Below are 22,875 nucleotides of genomic sequence, written 5' to 3'. Positions count from 1 at the left end.
AAGGCTAATCGGGACTAAACCTACAGTTTAACGTGGAACCAGTGTGCATTGTGCTTCCACCAGAGGAGGGGGAGTCGAACACAGGACCTCTTCATTATAATGCAACAGCGTTATGCCTTTGGGGGAAAATATACAGAAAGAACTCGCACCAAACGTGGCATTTTATCACCACAGAAGATGCGTCCATTTTAGGAGGGTGATTGCCAGAGACAAATATTTGAGACTTTCGGAAAACAACATCATTGTTCACGGAATTAGCTGCTTTGATCCACTAATGAAACGCTGTGCAATTGAAACTACCATCTCAACTTTCTAATAGGTATGAACTAATGCAACTCCATTTTTGGAAGAGTAAGTTGTGGTTGATTTGTTATATTTAACCTTTAAACAACCGAGCCGGTTTTCGAAAGTAACCACTCTCTCGCCGCGGCCTTTGCGCGCGATTTTTAAATTTTTACACTTATTTCAGAAAAACGTTATATCTCTGAGACTATTTGAGCAATCTACTTCGGATAACTTTTGTTTGAATCAAAATCATCGGAGCACGCGACCGTGCACAATTCAGAAAGCCCAAGTGAGAAAAACGGGGTTGGGAGGGGCCAAGTCCCCAAATTTCAATGAAAAAAAAAATCTGCTGTTTGCTCCCTCTTCTCCCGTTATTTTGGAAAATGAGCGCAAACTTTTGCATTGTTTTCAAAGAATAGATTTTCTGCAACAAACATATATGACCCATTGGCTGTTTAAAGGTTAAAGTCATTTTTCTGCTAATTTTGATAATGACGACGATAAGGTTCAATGGTGATTAGATTTAAAGTTACGAAGGGGCAAAAACAAACACAAGCTGACACTCAAAATACAAACCCTCATAAATTATTACTTTGACAGTGGTTCCAAGCGCCAGGGACTCGTTGCCTGAAAGAATCAAGTTTCCAGGGTGTGCTGCACAGGATAGAGGTTGACATTCTAGTGTATTCGAAATGGTCACGCCATGCAACCCAAATCATTATGAAAAATAGATGAATTACTACTGGCACGGTGATCAACTTCGATGAATTCCTTGTGTCCTAAATCATTTTGTTACCTCAAAAAATATGTTCATGTAACAAACCATACGTGTATTGCTTCTCCCGCATTAGTAACATGACATTCAGAAAATGAATAGCAACTTAGCTAATAATCTCTTCAATTCTGAACAGATTTTTCGATCTTACTTGTTTGTGAGTGATATTCTGTCAAAATAGCCTTTCATTAGCCTAGGAATACTTCATGGACAATGAACAAAGAATTTGATTTCTGTGTGTGTTTTAAATCATTCCTAATAAGACGTTCATTTTAATCCAAACATTCAGTGGCGGGCGATTAGGAGGACCGGGAAGTGGGGGATGCAGTTCCCCCCGCCACATTTTGCCCCCGCACTATGGCCTCTTTATGCTAAGCCTTTTCTACCAAGAAAAAGTATATTGTCCTTGCCCCTCAAATGTTGGCACCCAATCGCCACCACTACAAACATTCAGATAGATTTCTCAGTTGTACAAACCTTGTAAGCTAAGAAAAGTGACCCCTAAGGAGTAAGAAAACTCTTTCAGTGAAAAACGCATACGATGAAAATACTATGCTTAGGAACATGCATTTAAATTACGAGAAACTTCACGGTTATCTACCGTCGCACTTTCTATCATTGTCGCCGAATACATAAAATCAAGTATGTGCCTTGTATTTGCAACACAAGCTTAAACCTACTTCACATTTATTTCACTGTATTAAAACATGCATGAAAGAATGTGATTAGAATGTATGGCTGGGGTATGGCTGCGCATGGGTAAACACTTCCTTGAAATAATTGTGTCCTTCAGAGACAAAGCGAAAGGAAATGGAACAAGATGCGAAAATAGATTAGAAAAGAATAAAGAGGAAAACAAGAAAAGGAAAGGGAAAAGAAGTAAGAGGAAAATCGGTAGTGTAATAGAGAGGTGATACATACGTCATACATACACATACGTATATACTATATATGGTCTTACATTTATACTGCCCACCCTAATCTATCAATAAGGAGCTTCTGCCCACCCGGTCGAAAATTTCTGGCGCCGCCCCTGTTCGGATCCCACTTTAAACTGTAGGTCTAGTCCCGATTAGCCTTACTGTGCATAAAGTGGACTTAAAACACCAACTCAACTCAACTCAACTTGAGTAATCAAGGACATAGGATTCTCTTCTTGTTGAGGACATATTTGTGCATCACTTTAAATTTCAAGTTCAACGAATAGTCTAGCTGTGCATAAATTAGAATTAAAACATGCTTGGGCAAACATTTTAAACCGAAATTGTAACAACATTTAAAATTTTTCATACTTTGCCATTTTGTCGTGAAAATAAATTGTATAGCTACATTCTTTCTCCCACTATGTGTAACATTCTTAAAGTAATTTTTGAAAACCCAATACAGGTACTTGCGTTAGTTGCTTAGATTTCGTTAAGTGAAGGAACAAACAAGAAAATGAAACAAACATTTCATGCCTTACCCAAGATGTGAACTAGGTTTCGTAGGGGACTACGCTAACCGTTGTGTACGGATGTTGCCAGATAATGAAGCATGTGTGGACGGGAAAAAGAAAAAAAACACGTAGGGAACAGAAAAGATTATCAGCTTGCCCTACTTACTTCTCCACCTTCTCTTTTTCCCAGAGATTCTGCCTTTTAGTCCACGCTCAGCGTATCCTGCAACACTTGCTCCGAAAAAAGCGTCGGTGGTGCGCTCTGGCGGCATCCGAGCGAATTACTCTTACTTGCGCTAGATTCGAGTGGCGAGCGAGGCAGTGTGTGCGCGAACCGGGAGCGACGCGGACTGTGGTCTTGTTGTGCAAAGTGTGTTTGTGTTTTTTGTTCATGACAGCATGAACTGTTTGCGTGGCTCAGGACATGGGGAATAGACGACTCCTACCCCCGCGCTGTGCGCGCCTTACCTGACCCGACGTCAAAGGTATGTTGTTGCATTGCACCGTGATGTGCAAATAAAAAGTTGAGGTTTACGATGTGGAGCAAAAAAACTCATTCATTAATACACCAATACATGGGGTGTATTTGTGAGGTAAAATGTGTACTCAGATTTTCAGGGAATGTAAAAACAAAGCACTCATTGAAACTTAAGTATATGTCCTAATGAAGTCGTCCGAAAAATTGCAAACCAAATATTTTGGGAAAGTTAGTATTTACCTTACATTACTCCTGTCGAGATCAACCCTCTGATATATTTATATTAACTTATGAAGAATTTAACTAGGAGCAGAAGAGTTCTAAGTAACTCTCGTCTCTCATTATCCTCAATGGGTCGCTAGGTGTCTGGGCTTGTGGCAGTAATGAACCCAGTTTCATGAATCTGTGAAAACATTCTTACGGCAATATTTCTAAAAACAAAATCTCTATGCTCGTTCAATTCGGGCCTCGAGGTTTGAGAAGAACATTAGTTATAAATCATTACAATTAGCATAGGTCACAAAAATAATAAACATTAGTTTTCAAGTGACCATCCCTTGCTATTTTTTTTTTTTTTTTTTTACACTTGACCCAGTCTTCGTCATGACACTCACAACATTACTAGACAGCAAGTCATGTTTCTGAAATGTTAGTTGTAGCTTTCGCTTTTCCGTTTTCCTGCAGATTTGATGTCTCTAGTCTCTTCTGGTGATTAGTTTCAGCTGGCACTATTCAAGATGTACAGCCAACGGCGAAGTTAATAGAAAAAAATTGTCCATCGCTATTTTATGGTACTTCCTGCGTTGTTTTAAAATGTGGGGTTCTGTTAATAATAGCCAGATGCTATCCTTTCCTTGTTGATGTGTTTATTTCAACTCATAACGATCACATTGTGGAAAACAGACTGAATGAAAATGGCGATGGACATTTTCCTTTAATATTGCTTTTGCTTTTGGTTGTACGACGTCGCTTTTTATCTTTCCTCGTTCAATCATCGCCACTGTACGTTGGAATGAATTAACTACCCTTGGTGTTTGCTTATTTTCAAGCTGTAGGTGCCTGGTGTTGACGGTTCTTCTAAGAATTGCGTCCCATTTGGAAGTCTTAATAAGTACGCATATGAATAGGTCCGCGTCACTCTGGAATTGCTTTCGATTTACTGCTCACGTCACTGCTGACAATTTGTTTTTTAAACAACCTGTTTGCGGTTGTTTCATGAAATTCACCTTCGTAAATTTCATGAAATTTCAGAGTAGAGTAAGAGTATTTTCCTGTATTTTAACACTGCGATAAATGCGAAATACCTTGTTAATAAAAATGTGAAAATTTCCCTTTAGATTAGTAAAATTACAACTTTCATTATTTCCGAGAATGTTTTACCCTTTTGTTCCCAATTCACTCTTGTCACTCGTTAAGCTTCAAAGATAAATTGTCAAAGAAAAAATTGTAGCAACAGTTAGGGCTATATATAACAATAATTGGGTTTAGAAGCATCCTTCAGATTTGCAACGTTAAAAATATTGTGTTTGTTATTTCACCAGAAAAATCAATAGTAGGGCAGCAAAATTTATTTTACTATTTAACGTGTGAGATGCCCCAGCATATATTTCTTTCTCACATAAAATGTATGCATTGTCCTATTTATAAATAATTTGAGGATGTGCTACTCTGTAAATTACCTTATCCAAAGGTATAAACATTCGTGAATATAGTATTGATAAATTGAATGCGATATTTTCTAACTTTAAATGCTAGAAAAATGGTACCTCTAATTATGTGCCATACAAGGAAAACTAAAGTAGTTTGAATAAAATTAAGCTCTTCAAACGATTATTGCAGGATGAGCACAACGTATCCAATGGTTCTAGGTTCGAGTCCTGTGCAAAGCTTGGATGTGTCATTCATTTTCTTCTAAGATTATCATCTTCATTCAGTTCTCATTAATTTTCGTCGTTGCGATTCATGTAATAAAATAGTGATAGAAAGGAAATCGACAGTTCCCAGGTGACAGAAATGTATATACTACGTGTACAGTGTTTCTACAAAGCGAGAAAGTGTGAGGGAAAGTAAATGTGACTATATTGAACCCAGTAACGAGTGTGGAGGTGTCAAACTACAAAATACGAAGAAAATGACATGGGGAAAAGGACCATAGCGGCAACGAAAGATACAAGAGATTAGATGTGTTGTGGAATTTTTACACTCATCTTCGGGAAGTCGCGATGTCAAACCTCGTCTCTGGCCCTCCAAATTGACGGTCCTTTCGTGCTTGTCGATAGTAGTTCAGTTCGAATGCATTTGTGATACCTTGAGAGATATGCTTTGAATTTCTCATCTATCATTTTATCTTTATTTGCCACAAATAGTGTCAGGGTGTTGACACCGTGTTATAAACCCTCTCGTTGCCCAACTTTGGGGGGAAAAGAGGAATGTAGAAAAATATGGTAAAATATTGGAGTGACGTATCGCCTCTTACATAATTCCTGGGCACGCCATTGGGTATGCACAGCCGATTTGGTTGCCGCGCTGAGTGGTCGACTCATGACTATGTTCCGGGTTCGAATTCTGGTCTAATAATCCTTAACGAATAACCCAACAGGCAGAAAAAAATTTCAATTAACCGAAATGCAGAAGCTACCATCGTTGCGACTAGGTAATTATAAGCGACGTGAAAAATCGAAACAAGCTGAAGAATGAGATGCATCACTTGAAAATCAACGTCAGTATAAATTCCTATTATACAGATAAGTTTATGGAGTCAAAAAAAATTATCACATAGATTTTACAACACTGTCGTCATGGGCGTAACTTGGGACCTAATTTTGAGGGGGCAGAATCAAACTGCCTAATTTTGAGGGAAGAATAAAACTGGGTCTAATTTTGAGGGGAACAGAATCAAACTTGGTCTAATTTTGAGGGGGCAGAATCAAACTGCCTAATTTTGAGGGGAGCAGAATCAAACTGCATAATGTTGAGGGCAGAATCAAACTGGGCCTAATTTTGAGGGGGCAGAATCAAACGGTCTAATTTTGAGTGGAGCCGAATCAAACTGGGCCTAATTTTGATGGGGGGCAGAATCAAACTGGGTCTAACTTTGAGGGGAGCAGAACAAACTGGGCCTAATTTTGAGGTGGGCAGAATCAAACTTGGCCTAATTTTGAGGGGGGCAGAATCAAACTGGGCCTAATTTTGAGGGGGCAGAATCAAACTGGGCCTAATTTTGAGGGGGGCAGAATCAAACTTGGCCTAATTTTGAGGGGGCAATCACAAATATTACTCTTTATTACTTTGCTCCTCAGGTCCTCTAACTTTTAAGTTTTAACAAACCTGAAACTTGGGGGGGGGGCAAGTGTGCGTGCCCCTACCAAGTTGCGCCTATGGTCTGTCATTGTATTTGCCACCATTGCGTAGTAGGAGGTTACCTTAAGGCAGGGAAGAGGTAGCAAGTTGTGGATGACTTGACGGACAAAGAGTAAAACCAGCCGTTCTTTCAGACACGACAACACCTGCCTGTGCTTGAACATTCACGGAAGAGCATGCCAAACTGGAACCAACAAAAGTAAATCCGTAAACAGTTTAAGAGAAGCCCCTCGCCGACAAAAACTTGAACTATATCTAAACCTGAATTTTTCGATTTATGGCTACCGATACACCCGCTGGCGATTACACATTTTAGACGCTGGTTGATTCTTCGTAACTATTCATTTTTGACGTTCCGCAGGGCGTTTCTCGACTTCTGTAGTCGACTTCTGAGATAACAGTAGGCAAATTTTTCGTCGCTATTTTCGTTCCATTTTAATTTTACATTCTGTGTTAAGGACCTAGGAAAATATATGGGCCTAAAAGGGATGAGGAGATAGGTGAGTGGAGAAGGTTACATAATTTAGAAGTACATAATTTGTATTCATGTCAAGTTATTATTAGAATGATTAAATCAAGAAGATTTAGGTGGGCAGGCCATGTGGCAGGAATGGGAGAGGAGAGAAGAGTTTACAGGACTCTTGTTGGGAAACCTGATGGTAAGAGACCAGTAGGAAGACCAAGACGAAGATGGACCTAAAGGAAATTGGTAGGGATGGAAAAGAGTATATAGATCTTGCTCAGGATAGGGACAGATGGAAGGCCTGTGTTGCTGCAGTCATGAACCTTCGGGTTCAAGAAGACTACAGAGTTAGTTAGTTTTCGTGTTAAGGACTGGAATTGTGTTGCTGCTGAAGTAGAGATTCTCTGCTTGTTGGCGTTTTTTTTTTATTTCAAGTCATTTTGGAGACGTTGCTCTGATTTTTGTATCATATCTCGAACTTTTTACTTTTCAAGATTTGTTCTCTATAATTTAAACCGGCCTTTGTAAAGCACATTGTGCGATTCTTCTCTAATCTCCAGCAGAGAATTTATTTGAAAAATTTCCGATAAACGCTGAAGGAACCAAATTTCGTTTCACAACCTATACTGGGTTCGATTCACTGTTCTAGCACATTTTCTTAATTGACTCCGTCTTGATTAACCTACATACATATGTAGTGAATACGAGTTTCGTTCTAGGGCCTCCCCGATGGCGTAGTGTAAGCGTCGTCGCCTTGTAATCAAGGGGTCCCGGGTTTGATGCACGGTGGACGCCCGTATAGGTTCGGATTCCATTTAAAACTGTAGTTTCAGTTCCGATTAGCCTATTGTGCATCAAGTAGATTTAAGAAGAAAATCAATCAATCGTTCAATCGAAAATCAGTTTCGTTAAGGGTCTACCATGGCTTTTATGGTTTACAGAATACCTTTGATGAATGTACGTACTTATCGCAATTGTTCTGTTATAAGTGACTAAAATTGACAAATCATAGTGCGTAAGTCACAAAAACAGAATGTAAATTAGACCACAATAAGCTATGTTTAGGCTATTCACTTCAAATGGGAACTTTGGTTGGATATAGGCTTATCTTTTAAGGTGGTAGTAGAAGGAATGAGAGAACTCGTAAAATTGTCCACAATGAGTTGGCTTCAATGATATAGGTTTTGCCAATGCTCCACTTTCAGAACATTCCATGGCATTCTTGATAGCACTAATAAATTCCATTCAGCCTTCCTGCCCAGCAGTCCTCACTTCTTCAATAACGTGTCTGACAGGAGCTTCACCCATTCAGAAACTCATCTAGAGCTATTTGGCGAGGGCTATGTGACACGAGACATTTCCTTATGTTGTTCCATCTCCATTAACACGCATAAAGCAACACTCAATAAATTTGCTTCGTTCATGGCGCTGCATCTTAACCAACATCAAAAATTCAAGTTTAATATTCTCTGCATGAGCCCTGCTTACTTTTAATGGTTGATCCATTAAGACAAGGCCATTTAGTTACATCCAATATCGTCCGATGTCACAAAAAAAACAACTTCTTGGTGCTACGGTGAGGAGAGACTGGTTCTTCTCGTCAAGCGAAATGGGAGTCTGTTTGATTTGTTGTGATGGACGTAAGTGACGCTGGGTGAGGTGTGGAGTTCTGTCGTCTCAGCAGCTGATGAGCGCAGCCCGAGGAATGATAATGGGTGCTCAAAGTCTCTCCCAGAATACCAATTGCTATGCCCCGAAGGCACGAATGCTCCATGGATTTGTTGACGTGTGTCGTGCATGCGTATACGCTCTTGTCTTAGCTACGTTCCCGTATGTAATACCGCTCGCCTTCGGAAGACAATGCATTGACACCAAGATAATATGAGGGAACGGTGAAAATGTACGTGATAAGACCAATGCTTCTATATCTGCATTCATGTGATAGGCACTGTATCTTTTGAAATGACAATTCTACTATAAGCCAGATTCTAGTGGACCTCATAAGTTACACGTTCTTTTCTCGTAGTTATGTAACTTTAAAGAGACAATTCTACTGCCAAGTTATTTTTGGAGAGGCATTTGAACCTACAAATAAGCGTTGAGAAGACAATGCTGTGTATATACAAGTTAACTCTACAACTCTTATTGTACTTACTGTACCTACAAGCTAGTGCCAACTAATCACAGATACACTTAATTTAAGACTCCAAAGAACCTGTTTCAAATGTAGGTTTTTCTTCCAAAATTATAATTTTCTTTCGAAGAATCGAATTTATATTTGGAATACTAAAAAACTGATCTAATCATAGATTGCTCAACAGAATATTCGTGTGGATTATATTTCTCTCTCCAGGATATTTGTAATAGTTTCGGCGATATTTAGGAAAAGCGTATAAAATAAACACGAAAATTATCCACAAAAATTAAGTAGAATTTATAAACAGAATGAATTTTTCTAATTTTTAACCTTGTAATGGATCATTAAAACAAAAAATTATTATTATTGCAATTATTTTTTTCTTAAAGAGGTTAAGCACATAAAGCTCCAGTTTAATTTCGGTCAGATGTAGCTACTTACAAGATAAACATTGAGAATATATTTCTTCTACACAACCCACTCTTAGTACAACCAAAACATTACGATTGTACCCCTCTTGAACCCCTTCCCTTCTCTTTAGGCTTATCGCAACGATAAGGATGAACGATGGAGAGACATATAAAAAGAAATGCCCACTTCTGGATTGGGATCCAGTAGTTTTGGTTGATTGAGTTGGTGTTTTAAGTTCACTTTATGCACAGTAATGCTAATAGGAACTAGACCTATAGTTTAAAGTGGGATCAGAACCACTATGTGCCTCCACCGGGACCCCTTTATTAGAAGGCAACGACGCGACCACTGCGCTATCGGAGAAGCCTCCAGTAGTTTTAAGTGTCACACAACAGCCTAATATTGAGTTCTAAGTACTACCAAATAGATATAATAACTCGTGAAACATTTCTTCTCTATACAGTCATAACTGTTTCACAAGACTGAAACATTATGTATAGTCAAATCGATATGAAAATTGCAGCAATATTACTCTTTGTAAATCTAACTGAAGATACGGACGTATTTTACATCAAATCATCCACATTTCCAGATCAAGTATCACCTTACTAAGTCAGCGTCTGTCTGCTTTTCTTGTACAGAATAACGCTCATTTGTAACCTGATGACCTTAACCTCGAATGTTCGTCATAAAAGCAAAAAACACGGTCCTATACTGCAGACATTTACGTATAAAAATGCGATCTTCCCAGGAATCTGTCCCGTTTTCTCTATTAACAACGTCCCAAACAAAAGCTATTCTTAACGCTCGAACAAGTGAGCAATTCAGATTATTTTTAATTGCCTCTCAACTATAAGCAACGCTGTGGTACTTTACCTAGATGCAATATATGTGTCGTTAGCTTCTCGACCACCGCTGTATTTCAATTAATATGCAGTAAAAAGAAGGTAATTAGGCTGGAAGGCATTTATTAAAACCTGCAAAGTCTTGTTGATCAGATCTTGTTGATCTTCTGTATTCATTGAAGGCACCTTTGGTTCCCCATGTGTAATTGGACGTGTGATGTGACTTCTTAATCAGTCGACTCGAGTTCTGGCAGTGTAGCCAATTGCCAAGTATCTTTCCCAAGGATAGTTCTGTCGCAAGGTTAACAATACATTCTTGTTATGTAAGCAGGTACCGCTAGATCCAAAACTAGGGTCCAGAATTTTCACTCAAGAACTCGTCACTAATATATGTTTTGCAAAACACGTTTGTACTTGAATTACAAGAAGCGTGTGTCTGAAACTCTGAGTCCAGGCACATGTATGGTGCAATATTATTTTTTCATCGTTAATGATCCGAAGATTATATATACACAACATCACTCTTTAATGGATGACTTGCCTTATTCCGCCTACTATGGTGAACATCTTTCATTAAATTCTGTTGATAAAGAAGAGGCTACATAGCCGGCCTCCGTGGCGGAGTGGTTAGCACATCTCGCTACGATGCCAGGAGTCCTTGATTCGAATCCAGGCCTGGGCATAAGTGTTCTTTGTGAGTGTCCGTTCATCAATTTCATCATACCACCTCACTCATCCACAGTTGAGTCGATGATTATGGGGGAGTGGAGACAATTGGACCACCCTCGCTTTTTCCCCCGCACTAATACTAAGCCTTGTCTACCAAGAGAAAGTAAACTGTCCGTGCCCCCCCCCCCCCTACAGTTTTTGCCACCCAATTGCCCCTATTGAACATCCCCATCTTCGCGTTTACCCAAAAGTGGCAGAAAAGCGAAGTAAAATGAACATATCAATCAATCAAGAAAGGGGACATTACTTGATTGTTTTCTAAAATTGCATTAATTCATTTCCGTAATTCTTATATATGACAAATTTCAAAGGCACTTCTTCACACTTCTGTTAAAATCTCTCTATATCTTTCTATTATATCGTTGAAGTCCCTCTTTTTTTCGCTATTTTTTTTTCCAGTTGCCATACATTACGAACTAATCTCCTACTGTTATTATTAGGTCTTATATAATTCAAGAGGAAAGTGTGTTACTTTTAAAGTTGCCATATTTGTGTGTACGTGATAGAAATTATTCCACAAACACTTTCTGGATATTCTTATTACACGATCATCGTTCCTGCAAAATTTGGTATTGTTTATAAGATATGTTCATCTTAAGTTTGTTCACAGATAAATAAGTAAATATCTACACACGCAGAGGGTGGGCTGATAACACCCCCCTTCTCTTTTAGCCCAACTCTTCTTAAAAGAACATTGAATACATTAAAGAATAGTGACTGTCTCTACTAAAATATGACGAATCCTCTTACAAAATACATGTGATTGCTGCTGAATCACTCTGCATACAGAATGTATCCCCAAATACATGCTGAACGAGATATTGCTAGAATTCTGTGGACTGAAAAATTCAGGACATTATTAGTAAAATTTTGCCGCGTCTCGTAGACGTTCATCTCTTGATCTGGCAACACTTTTCCCCTTTTTTCTACAGTCCACGTCCTGCCTTTGAAGGGATCACAACAAATCCCGGTGCGGTTGTAGGGAAATAATTTCTCAATCTGTTGGTTAGCACATCGGGATGCGTGGCTGTTAGCGTTTAAAATAAGAAGCAAGTCATTCCATGTTGCACGAAGTGGCAATCAGCAAGCTCATGTTTGATGAAAGGAGACAAGTGTTACCATAGGACTGGTAAAAGTAAGGCCATGCTGTGTTCCTAAGTATGGTTTCTTCATTGTTTTTGTATCTTAACAATAAGGTTGTTTCTGTTTTTATAACATGAATATGTGTAGAGGAAATATTGAAAGGAATTACTACTTGCCAGCTTAACCCATGTGTTATTTACCAACTAGAAAAAAAGGTGTCTTCAAAGCACGGACTCGACCAAAGAAGATAGTATATTGTCTGCCGCTCTGTGTTAATCGCACAGATAAGGATGAATGATGATTAATTTGCTGGGGAAGAGTGCAAGAATTTATCCGTGACAGTGTTCAAACCTAGAATCTCTTACTTCATGGTGTGTTATCCTAACAACAACCCTTAACAGGACTGCAGTTATATACTTTATCAAATACTATACTACACTTTAACTTGCACCTGAACTTGCATGTCTACTGGACATTTGCCCTTCTTGCTTAATTGTTATAGACAGAAGGAAGTTTTTCAAAATATATTGAGATAGTCTAAACCAGTGGTTCCCAAATTGTGCGCCGCAGCGCCCTGGGGCGCCGTAGCCGGCTTAAAGGGGCGCCGCAAAATGTTACAATATTTTCACAGATATGACACTTACTTGTTAATCTACACATTGTTTTAGAATTGGACCATCGCATCAATCCAAATATGAGCTTATTTACTACTTTTACACATAAAATGTTTCTGAATTTGAAATATGTGTTTATTTTCTAACTTAAGGCAAGCGACCTAATCACACTAACTGAGCATTGCAAGTGTTAGATAGGCTTACATTCTGACTTGGGAGTCGCGGAAAATTCTTGAAACACTAAGGGCGCCGTGAAACGAAAAAGTTTGGGAACCCCTGGTTTAAACAACGATCATAGTTGTAGAAACTTATTGTACAATTATTACTGTAATTATTTTGCCACTTTTGGCTAATCGGAAGATGACCGGTGATATTAAATTGGCGAAGGGGCACTCACCATTCCAAGGTCGCAACTCAAATCCGGAATCCATTAACCCAGCCGGTAACCGAAGAGGTGCTCTCTCAGTACGTATTAGAATAGAGAGAAGGTCAAAAGATAAGAAGTAAACTAAACACCGTGGTGCAAGTGGTGCAACAGCCCTTTGAGAACCAGACCCTGCTAAGCGACTTATGTCTTGGTGAAAGTGGTTATCGTATCAAATACCCTCACCGATCTTTTCTGGCTATCATTAGAGGCTTGACTACAAATGCTGCCAAGGGGGCTATCCAATTGTCCTCACGATGCTGAGTCAGCACCGACATTTTGGAGTTCCCGCCAGAGATCGAACCCGGAATCGCTTACACCAAAGACGAGAGCGGTAATCATTCAGCTAGGTTGGCATAGATAATGTCAAAGTAGGATTGCATGCTAATAATGAGTAATCAATGTCGCGAACATTCAGACGAATACAAAAGCATCTCATGGTAAAAGAAGAGTAAAGCACTTTCGGAATATTGCAATATGCCGTAAAGGCATTCACACTCTTGGCCATTTGTGCTTGTGATGTGATCAGCATCACGCTCCTGCCACCTTTACTCCAATCTTCTGCAAGGTTGCCCCAGATACCCATTCTTATTAGAGGCTAGGGACTTCACAAGAAATATTTCCACCTGAAACCACCCAATCCGGGAATCGAATTCAAGTAGCAGTCAGGTGCTCAATCGACTAGACCACCGCGATCATCCCAAGCATATAATAATGATAGGAAACACCATAATTGTATTATTATCAGTTTATAATACTTATTTCAATAATTTTTGACGACGCTCAGTGACAGAACCAAGATCCAAGAAGAACTATAATGGCAAGGAGTGTCCTTACAGCAACCGTCGCACGTAGCGAATGAAGATTGCGCAGAGCAAACACAGCGGTTAATATTACATCACATGTTTGCAGACCGGGAACCAGGCTGTGGTCATCTCCCAGTGACGTCTCCGTCCGCTTCTAAAATTCCTCCCGAGCTGCAAAAGTGGAGCGTGCAGGTGTTTGGCCCCCGAGGACCGCAGAAGAGGAAGATGAGGAGATGGATATGTGGGACGAGTGGCTGGCTGGCTGGCTTGTGCTCGCCCTTGAGGAGGAGCCATTCGTCGGAAAGAGAGAATCCAACTCACGCAAGCCCCGTGTTCGAGTCAGCAGTCACACACACATACACACTCGCCTTGTTCAATGACCTTGACCACGACAAGCAGTTCGTTGACTTCGGGAGCGAATTCACTCAAATAAACAACAATTTTTGCTCATTCAGAGGCAACGGAGCCTCCAGCCTTCACGGCTTTATGAGCGCTTCCAGCTGTCACTGGAAGACAGGCAACACACACACACACACACAGGAAGGGAAACGCGTACGAGAAAGTAATGCAATTAGAGGAAGGAACAAAGCAAGCCATTTCTGTGATTGGCGTCTGTCCATTTTTCTCCTTTTGCTTTCCATGATCCCCAAGACAAGTCTAAGAACTATCTTACTTCAAATAACACAGGAACTAACTAATAATTATTAATTATATTGTCATTTAATTTCCATACACGAACTCTTCTTTTGTCATTTCTTTGTGTAGCAAATTTTTGCAAGTTTTCTGTGATTACGGGGTGTAAAGGGTGCTCCTTCCACGTAGTGCAACCAATAGTCAACCTCACTTCCACGTAGTACACCCTGGACTGCAGACTAACAAGACTCTGGCGACTGGCCCCATGACCAGTATAATTCTGTCTCGTCCTGTGATTTGTCCTTGTTTGTGCTGAGCGCCATTTTTAGCCTCAGCTTTTAGCAAAGGTAAAGAAATTTTAGTTTTCAGGAGCGCATTTATTTTTGTTATGATAAGGGGCTGGACCCCGTATAGTGTGAGGGGGGCGAAATAGCCTCAGTGCTGACGCACCCAAAAAAAATTAATTCAAATTCAAATTTTCTGTGATTACGGTCTTGTAGTATCAGTGGCGGCGATTAGGGGGGGCGAGGGGGAAAGTTACCCTCCAACATTTTGCCACGTTTGCTCCCGCACTATGCTAAACCTTATGTATACAGGGAAAATAAACTGTTCTTGCCTCCCAGTTTTGGCATAATGCCCAACCCCGTTTATGAACCCAATCCCCGCCGCTATGTAGTTTTAGGGGAGAGTCGTACAGTACCGGCCACCTTAAGCTTATTGATTATAACTGATAAAGGATTATGAGATAGTCGTATTGAAACAGTAATATGATACCTCAATGCATACTTTAAGGAACACGAGTTTAATTTCTCTGAAATGTTTTCAGAACTACAAGATACGAAATACATATACAAAAATCGAAAAGCTGAATTTTCAATCAGTGGAAAAATTGTCGTCCAGTATCGGCCAGTCAATATTTTCATTTTAGGTGGTGGTTACTATTGATAAATGCTTCAGTTTTATGAAGAAACTGTGAACTATGTGTGCAAAGGTGTGATAGTTAACAAATGTGGAAATAAAGTCCGTTAAAGCGGAGTTGAAATCACATTTTTATAATAGTCACAAAAATACAGAATATTTTCTTGGCCTACGCATTCAACATCTGCCAAACTCCACATTCGGTAAACTGAACCCAATCTTCCTCAAAGAACTCTAGACAAATTATGCATTTTGCAGTTTCTACAGTTGTCTTTTTTGTCTTCTTATTTACTGAGGGGCATAAACTTATTGTCCAAGTCTTTCATATACGAAAGTAATTGTTTTTACATTTCGTCATCAAACGTCTTCTTAAATCTGCCCATCTGAGGTGTCAGGTCCACATCCATACCATGTTGAATTGCTCTCAATCTATCTCCTAACGTGCTACTTGGTAAACAATATATGGGTAATCTGAATTTAGAATTGATTACAAAGCGATGCCAAATTATCACTAGGTACTTGTCAAGCCCACAGTTCGGTTGAGTATGTCATGTTTAAAGCATAATACAAGTTGAACGGAATTTTTTGATGAACCGTTGCTTTCCTGCAATCAGCCTCAACCAACAAGGAGATGTCTAATTCTCAAGTACTTTGTGAAAAATCACCACCGACATTTTCTTTTTTATAGAAAATATCAAAGACCACACACGTTACCTCAAAGGGAACGACCACGGACACGAATTGATTGACCAATGATCGCAACCGACCTGGTAAAAGAGCCATGATCTTGCGGGAATATTTACACCACACCCGTGGAATTCAGCCGACTGACAGAGATATCCTGCGAATGGTCACCTTCCCACCTTCCAACTACTCCGCTACTGGGGAAGGAAATGGTCACTTCTCACGGAGACTCGGCTGTGGGAAAATGTCAGCTCTGGCGAGGAACCGAACCAGTTCAAGGCGTGGAGGCGCTATGAATGGGCCATAATCTCTTTCTTTTTTCCCCCGCCTTTCCAAACAAGAGGTTCTGCAGAGGAGGGCTTCCGAATGGACTCTGCTGAGAAAAGAAAAGTCTTCATTAATACTGCTTGTGTCTCAGCTAACTGACTGACCGTAATGCACATGTGAATCGCAAGAACCTGGTTTCTCATTCTCCCAAACGTCGCTGGTAACTGTTTGTTTCCGTTTCCTTTCAGTTAGTTACCTTGGCTATATTTTACGTCCCCTGTGAATACCGTTAGGTTGAGCGTGACCACGAATTGGATGAAGGCAGGTGTGAGGATCCTGTCGACGCCCGGGTTCGAATCCCAGGCTAAGCATGGGTGTTCTTTGTGATGTCCATTAATTTTACTATCGCTCATTCTCATCGTCACGATCAGACAATAGTGGAAGAGAAGCAACGATTAATAGTAATCAGTCAATCAAAATCAATCAATGAGGATCCTGTCCAGAATTCAAACCTTGTTACACTACCTGCTTGTAGTAATCAAGTATTCGATTTCCCGTGAGTTCTCAATAGTTCAAATTTTCTGGAACCCATTAGGTTCAGTCAAAATTAGCATAAAGTAACTTTAAAACAAATTTCTATCTTACCACATTGGTGATTGCAGTCCCTTTGAACACGATATTAACTGTATAAATTGTATTTTGAAAAAATATGTCACGACCTTCGGCATATATTGGAATGCATTGTTTGTAGATTGATTGATTGATTTGTTGTTTTAAATCTACTTTATGCACAGGAAGGCTAATCGGGACTGGACCTACAGTTTAAAGTGGGATCCGAACCACTGTGCATGTGCCTGCACCGGGTATCGAACCCGGGACCCCTTGATTACAAGGCGACGACGTTACCACTACACCATCCAGGAGGCATCATTGTTTGTAGAATATTGGCTAATACTGTAATTGGGAAAATCTTCATGGTAATGTGAGAAGAGTTAATTTCTGTAACGTAGGTGGTCTTGGATTATAGTTCCTGGTTCCTTGTATTTAAAAATTACTCATAAGAGTATTCTGGTCGTAACTCGAATGACCCGGTAAGACGATTAAGATGCCTCTGCTAGAATTACCATATTAACCATAGTCTGAGTAGGTGGGACCATAGGGCACAGTATTTCTGGGAGGTGTGGAGAAAACATTGTAGTAGTTGTGGAACCTTATTTTATGAATTACGTACGAACAGTCAGAGTGATGTAACATAATTGTTGGCGGAACGGTCAATGTACGAAGTCAGAGGTAACAGATTCGACCCCTGAGTAAGGGATTGGTATATATTTTTGTTTGCACCATCATCTACATCACAATTTCATTATTCATCCTCACCGTCGCGAATACCCTGAGGTAGAAAAGCGACGCAATAAAAATAACCGAAACAAAAAGTTAAAAAACTAGTCAATGTTGTGCAACAAACCATTCCACATCGCAGTAACCGTTTCTTCATTTGAAAACCGAGAAAGGCATGTGTATTTCTTAATTACATTACGACTATACAGTTAGTCTCATCGTCCTGGTTGACCAAAGGATCGAAATAGGATTCCATCTTGACCAGTGAAAGGTTAGCTAGCTATTTGGACTGCTGCTTTAATCACTTAGTTTCAATTATCCCAGGTTCGAGTGCGAAAGTGACCAATTTATAGACCCTCAACAAGAAGGAAGACAGGGACAAATTATGAGTTTTCAAACGTTGGGGTCATTTATGTATTCTTTCACAATATTAAATATTATTGTCGATCCATTTAGTAAATCCAATTTTTCTTTATATTATTTTCTATATATCCATCTGATTGTCTTCAAGAAAGACTTTTCATCAAGCCTCGTAGGTTAGGTTCCCTGGAATATAGTTCTTAGTCCTTAAAGTTTGGTTCATAAGAGAGATTCTGCTCATGACTGAAAGGTGCAGGTTCTGAGCGAGTTCAGCTCATCAGGCACGGAAGCGTGTCTCCGGATTCCAGCACGATGATCTCTGCCTCTGCGCCTCTCCCGATGACCGCCCGATTACAGAAAAATTAGCAGTTGCATCGCGTGAGCACTTCCTCGACTGCAAGGCGGATTCCATGAAAAGCAACAGCGACGCGGCCAGCTGAAACTCGCGTGCTGAAATGCACACATCGGTCACTTTCAGAATCGCCAGAGCTGACCCCAACCCGACCAGAGCTTACTTTCATGGAACGTTTGTATGTCCCTTTAGGGTATCGATTGGCAATGTTTAAAAAGGAGAATTCCCTTAAGCAACAGACCTGCTCGTTTCTCTACTTCAGGCTTGGGCAACTCGCGCGCACTTGTGGAACGGCAAGCGCTCCGTGCACCCCCAAGTTTCCCGCCTGCACAGAACACCCCAACGCCTTCTGTCTCGTTTCCCTCACTGGTTCCATGGATCCCCCACTGGACCTAAGTGTCCTTGGTAATAAAGGTAAATGTTCATCTCTACCAGGAATAATTTCATCACCCATAGTACTGTAATATAATATTCATATTTAATATTGTAACACAAATATTTTTTCCATTAAATTTTCAACGCAAGCATTGTCCATTGTTCTCAAATGCCATTATTGCAATTAATGAGAGAATGGAGATCCGAACCACTATGCAGTGTGCTTCCACGGCGAATCGAACCCGGTACCTCTTGATTTCAGAGCGTTAGCACTGCGCAATTTGTCCTTGTACATTATCACTGGCGGTTCCAATATACCTTTTCTGAATTTTATTTTATTTATTGTCTTAACTCACACATATCCACAGAACAAAAGGATATAGTAATGGAACTATACCTATAATCCATTACGTGGATTGTAAAAAACTTAGAGGACCGACTATATTGAACTGCCTTGGAATCAAGGTGTGATTTCCGGTGGAGGGACATTGCACAGTGGTGCACTCTAAACTTAGTCCAGTCCGATTAGCCTTATCAGCAAAAAATGAATCAAAACATACTTTTACAAACAGTTTTTAAAGTGGCGTTCACTGTCCGATTCACAGTTCTCTCCAATATAAATTTCTTGAAAACTTGATCAGGTATGTAAGGTAACTAAGAAATATCAGTGGATAGAGGCTAGAATCCAAGTTCTAACAGAGAAAAACTAGAAGACAATAAACAGACAAATTCAGAGTGTGTTATCCAGATACAAGATATACGTTCTAGTTCTGTTGTTTCTTAGTACGACAATGAAGTGGAGATTGACATAAATGTACAAATTAAGTATAATTTATAAAAAATTCGGAAAAAAACAATCGTGCCAACAGTATATTTTCTTTCTCTGTTAAAAAAAAAGCAATAGATGTCCCAGATTTATATAATTATTGATAATATTTTACGTCCCCTCAAATTCCTGGAAAGTAAATTTTGCTAAAAAAAAAAAAATATTAGTTACTTAACACCCGGAGGATCTTATTCTGCTTTCGTGAAGATTCCTTTGTGTATAGAACAATTATTGCAAGTCAGTTACTGGTGGTTATATGTTTGTTTTTTACCTGGAATTTCAGGACTGGAGATAAATATACATACATATGAAGGTTCAGCAGAGTCTTTTAGAAATACACGTGTTCGAATAGAAACATAATCGAGGAAACTAAATTTGTGATTTTGTTTAGCGTGTGAATGAAGTTTCCACTCACTGTTTACAATGGTAGGTTGTGTGCATGTGTTCAATTTACATTCTTATGAACGAGCGTATTGTCTCGCGAGATACTCTTCAACAACAAGAGGAAGCTGTTGTTGAAGAAGCTGTCTTCATCGACATATCCAATGACCTGTCATCCGAGGACCCATCCACGCCCCCCTGGAAACCGATCCAGTAGTTTCGTGTTTGGCAGGAGCCACCTGATCGCCATCGCTAGCCTACAATCACACGGGGAGGCAGGACGATCACCGTTTAGTCACGTCTGTGGAACGGATTCTTAAAAAACCAATCCAACGTGACATCACGTAGCTATTCGCCTGCAGCCATAACAGACGTAAAGGGTACGATCGTCTGGAGGGGAAACCTGTTTCCCGTCAGCAACGTGGAATAAAGCATTCGCGATAGGGAAGAAATCGATGTAGATGAAGCACATGGAACCATGATCGGAATAGTTTTTTTGTTGAGAAATCGTCGGAATGTTTTGCGTTCCTCTGTGTTCCGTCTCTCATGGCGGCTGGCTTTCAACGACCCAGAGAGTAGTAGGAAGAAAGCATTTGGTCCAGTGGTACGCTTAACGGCTGATTTATGTTGCCCTCGCGTGAATGGGTATCGTTGGATTCGGTTCCTCGGAACGTATGTTGTCCCCGCAGATGTGTGTATGGGTGTGTATGGTAGCCGGCATGTTTATTTTTTAATGTGTTGCATGCTTGCTGCTTACCGGTGCGTAATAAAACAGATGGGCTCGAATGGCAACGTAATGCTAATAAGACAAGACCGAGATCACAGTTTAATAATGTAGACGGGAACGGGACAAAACCTCTTCGACGGTGCAATTATAACGCCGTATCCTACCCAAGGAGTAATCTAGGGGTCCTGGGTTCGATTCTCGTCCCTGGAAGAACTTTGCACATTCATCGACACTTTAAACTGTTGGTCCAGTTACAATTTGCCTATGTGAGCATAAAGAGGACTTAAACAAACCTTTGAGAATGATGGAAGGTCTTTCAAGATTTGGATATCGAATTTACTTACCGTGCGGGATTCGAATATATTGGATCCAGAATTAGGATGTCTATAGGATGTGGGTTTCGAATAGCGGATATAGGATTCGAGTTTCAGGTATACAATTCGGATTTCAGATATAGGATATAGGATTTGGAAATCCATAGGTTTCGAGTTTCGAATATCAGATATACCTACTCGTAGAATTAGGCTTTCGGATATCTGATATACAATTCAGGTTTATAACTGTGACTAATTTCTTTTTAGCGCTGTATATTGATTCTATCTTCCGACACATCCAATTCTTTATTACGAACATACAAACAAATAGAGAATTATAATATGGACCAACTCATCTGTGAAAATGGATAAGTTAACGATTAGATGACTTCTGTTGAAGTCTCCAAGCTTTCGAGATCTAACGTCACTCTATTTTCAGAAAGGGACTGAAGTGAAAAGTCCCTCAAGGAGTGACGTTAGCCCTTCAATGGCTAGTGACTGCCAAAATTCATCTGAGGGATGATCTGCAAGATTCTCTTCAGGGCGTTTAATAAAACCACACAATTAAAACCTAGATTGATGACATAACCTTTAATAATCTAGAATTCAGGCATGTACTCACTAAAACCTCCCAGAAATAATATTATATGTGAGAGCACAGCAAAACATAAAATAACCCTTCCAAATGGTATTTAGATTTTCTCCCCAATACTAGGGTAGTGTTACTGAGATGGTGTCAAAATTTTGTGGTGCCTACTTAAAAGAAGAGTGGAAAAATAAATTATTAAATATAATCGTAAAACGAGATAATTTTCACCGTTGAAATATAACTAAGTCATAGTGAAGAATATCTTAACATGACCCTGAACGTATTTCCTTAGTGGCGGAGCGCGTTCAGCCCTGAACTTTCGATTATTTCTCCAATCCCAAGTTCGAATCGTAGTTGGTCATGGATGTTCCTTTTTGAGTGTCCTTGCATCCTTTTTATCTGTTTGTTTGATTATTTCAGATCACTTTATGCACAGAAAGACTAATCGGCACTGGACCTACAGTTTAAAATCGGAACTGAACCACTATATCATGTGCCTCCACCGGGTACCGAATCCGGAACTCATTGATTACAAGGATATCGGTTTCATCTAAAGCCCCATTAATTCGTATAGCCTTGATTATCCAAAATCGAAAGAAATGCGACGTTAAAACAAGAAAATTCACAAAAGGGTACAAGCATGAACTCGGGACAGCAAAGAGGTATGCGACGTAAAGTCATTTGAACTCTGTAGAAAGCGACTGGGATGCCTGTCCCTCCAAAAAAGCCCCATAAAGGGTTCATTATGTTCCAGCAAGAAACAGCCACGTTGTCGGTGGCCCTCTTTGATTAGCTCCTTCCACTTCTCTCGGCTAACGAGTCGCATTCTTGGAATGGCACAGAAGCATGGAACGCGTGGCTTACGAGGGTGAGCGAACTTCTGCAGGAGCAGAGGCATGCATCAACGTGCCGAGATGATATCACATGGACACGGAGAGCTTAGATTTTTTTAAATTGCTTTCAACAAGAAGACCAAAGCATAAATCTTTCAGCTGGGACTGTTGACGAGTAAAGATAACTTTTTGTCGTCCTTTATGCACAAGACTAATATCGCGATAGTTAAGTGACCCAATCATTGGCGGATTTAGCTGTAGCAGCACGGGGGCACGTGCCCCTCCCAAAATTAATTAAGTATTATATAAAGTATTGACATCGTTATATTGCAACGGACAAAGCAATAAAAGAATAAAAAAGAAGGTTAGCACATATACGTTAATCTGGACTAGATTTATTAGACACTTAAATAAGTTGACACCTCCTTTGGGG

At 39.9% G+C, this 22,875-nt stretch overlaps 1 protein-coding gene across 3 annotated transcripts in view; it reads left to right on the top strand.

Annotated features, from left to right (window-relative positions):
- Sb (serine proteinase stubble) overlaps positions 1-22,875 on the top strand; it is a 324,909-nt gene that overhangs the window by 169,318 nt on the left and 132,716 nt on the right. Inside the window, exon 1 of one of the 3 annotated variants that reach the window (XM_083141963.1) lies at positions 2,829-2,980. The exons of the other annotated variants lie outside the window; for them this stretch is intronic. The gene's annotated coding sequence lies outside the window, so the exon portion shown is untranslated. Of the gene's footprint in view, positions 1-2,828; positions 2,981-22,875 lie in introns of those variants that run through there. 3 annotated transcript variants of the gene reach the window in all.

This window comes from Lepisma saccharinum, chromosome 1, assembly GCF_977018435.1.
Source record: "Lepisma saccharinum chromosome 1, izLepSacc3.1, whole genome shotgun sequence".
Classification (NCBI taxonomy): domain Eukaryota; kingdom Metazoa; phylum Arthropoda; class Insecta; order Zygentoma; family Lepismatidae; genus Lepisma; species Lepisma saccharinum.
The sequence above is the reverse complement of the archived record's forward strand: the minus strand, read 5'-3'. Positions and strand labels throughout refer to the sequence as shown.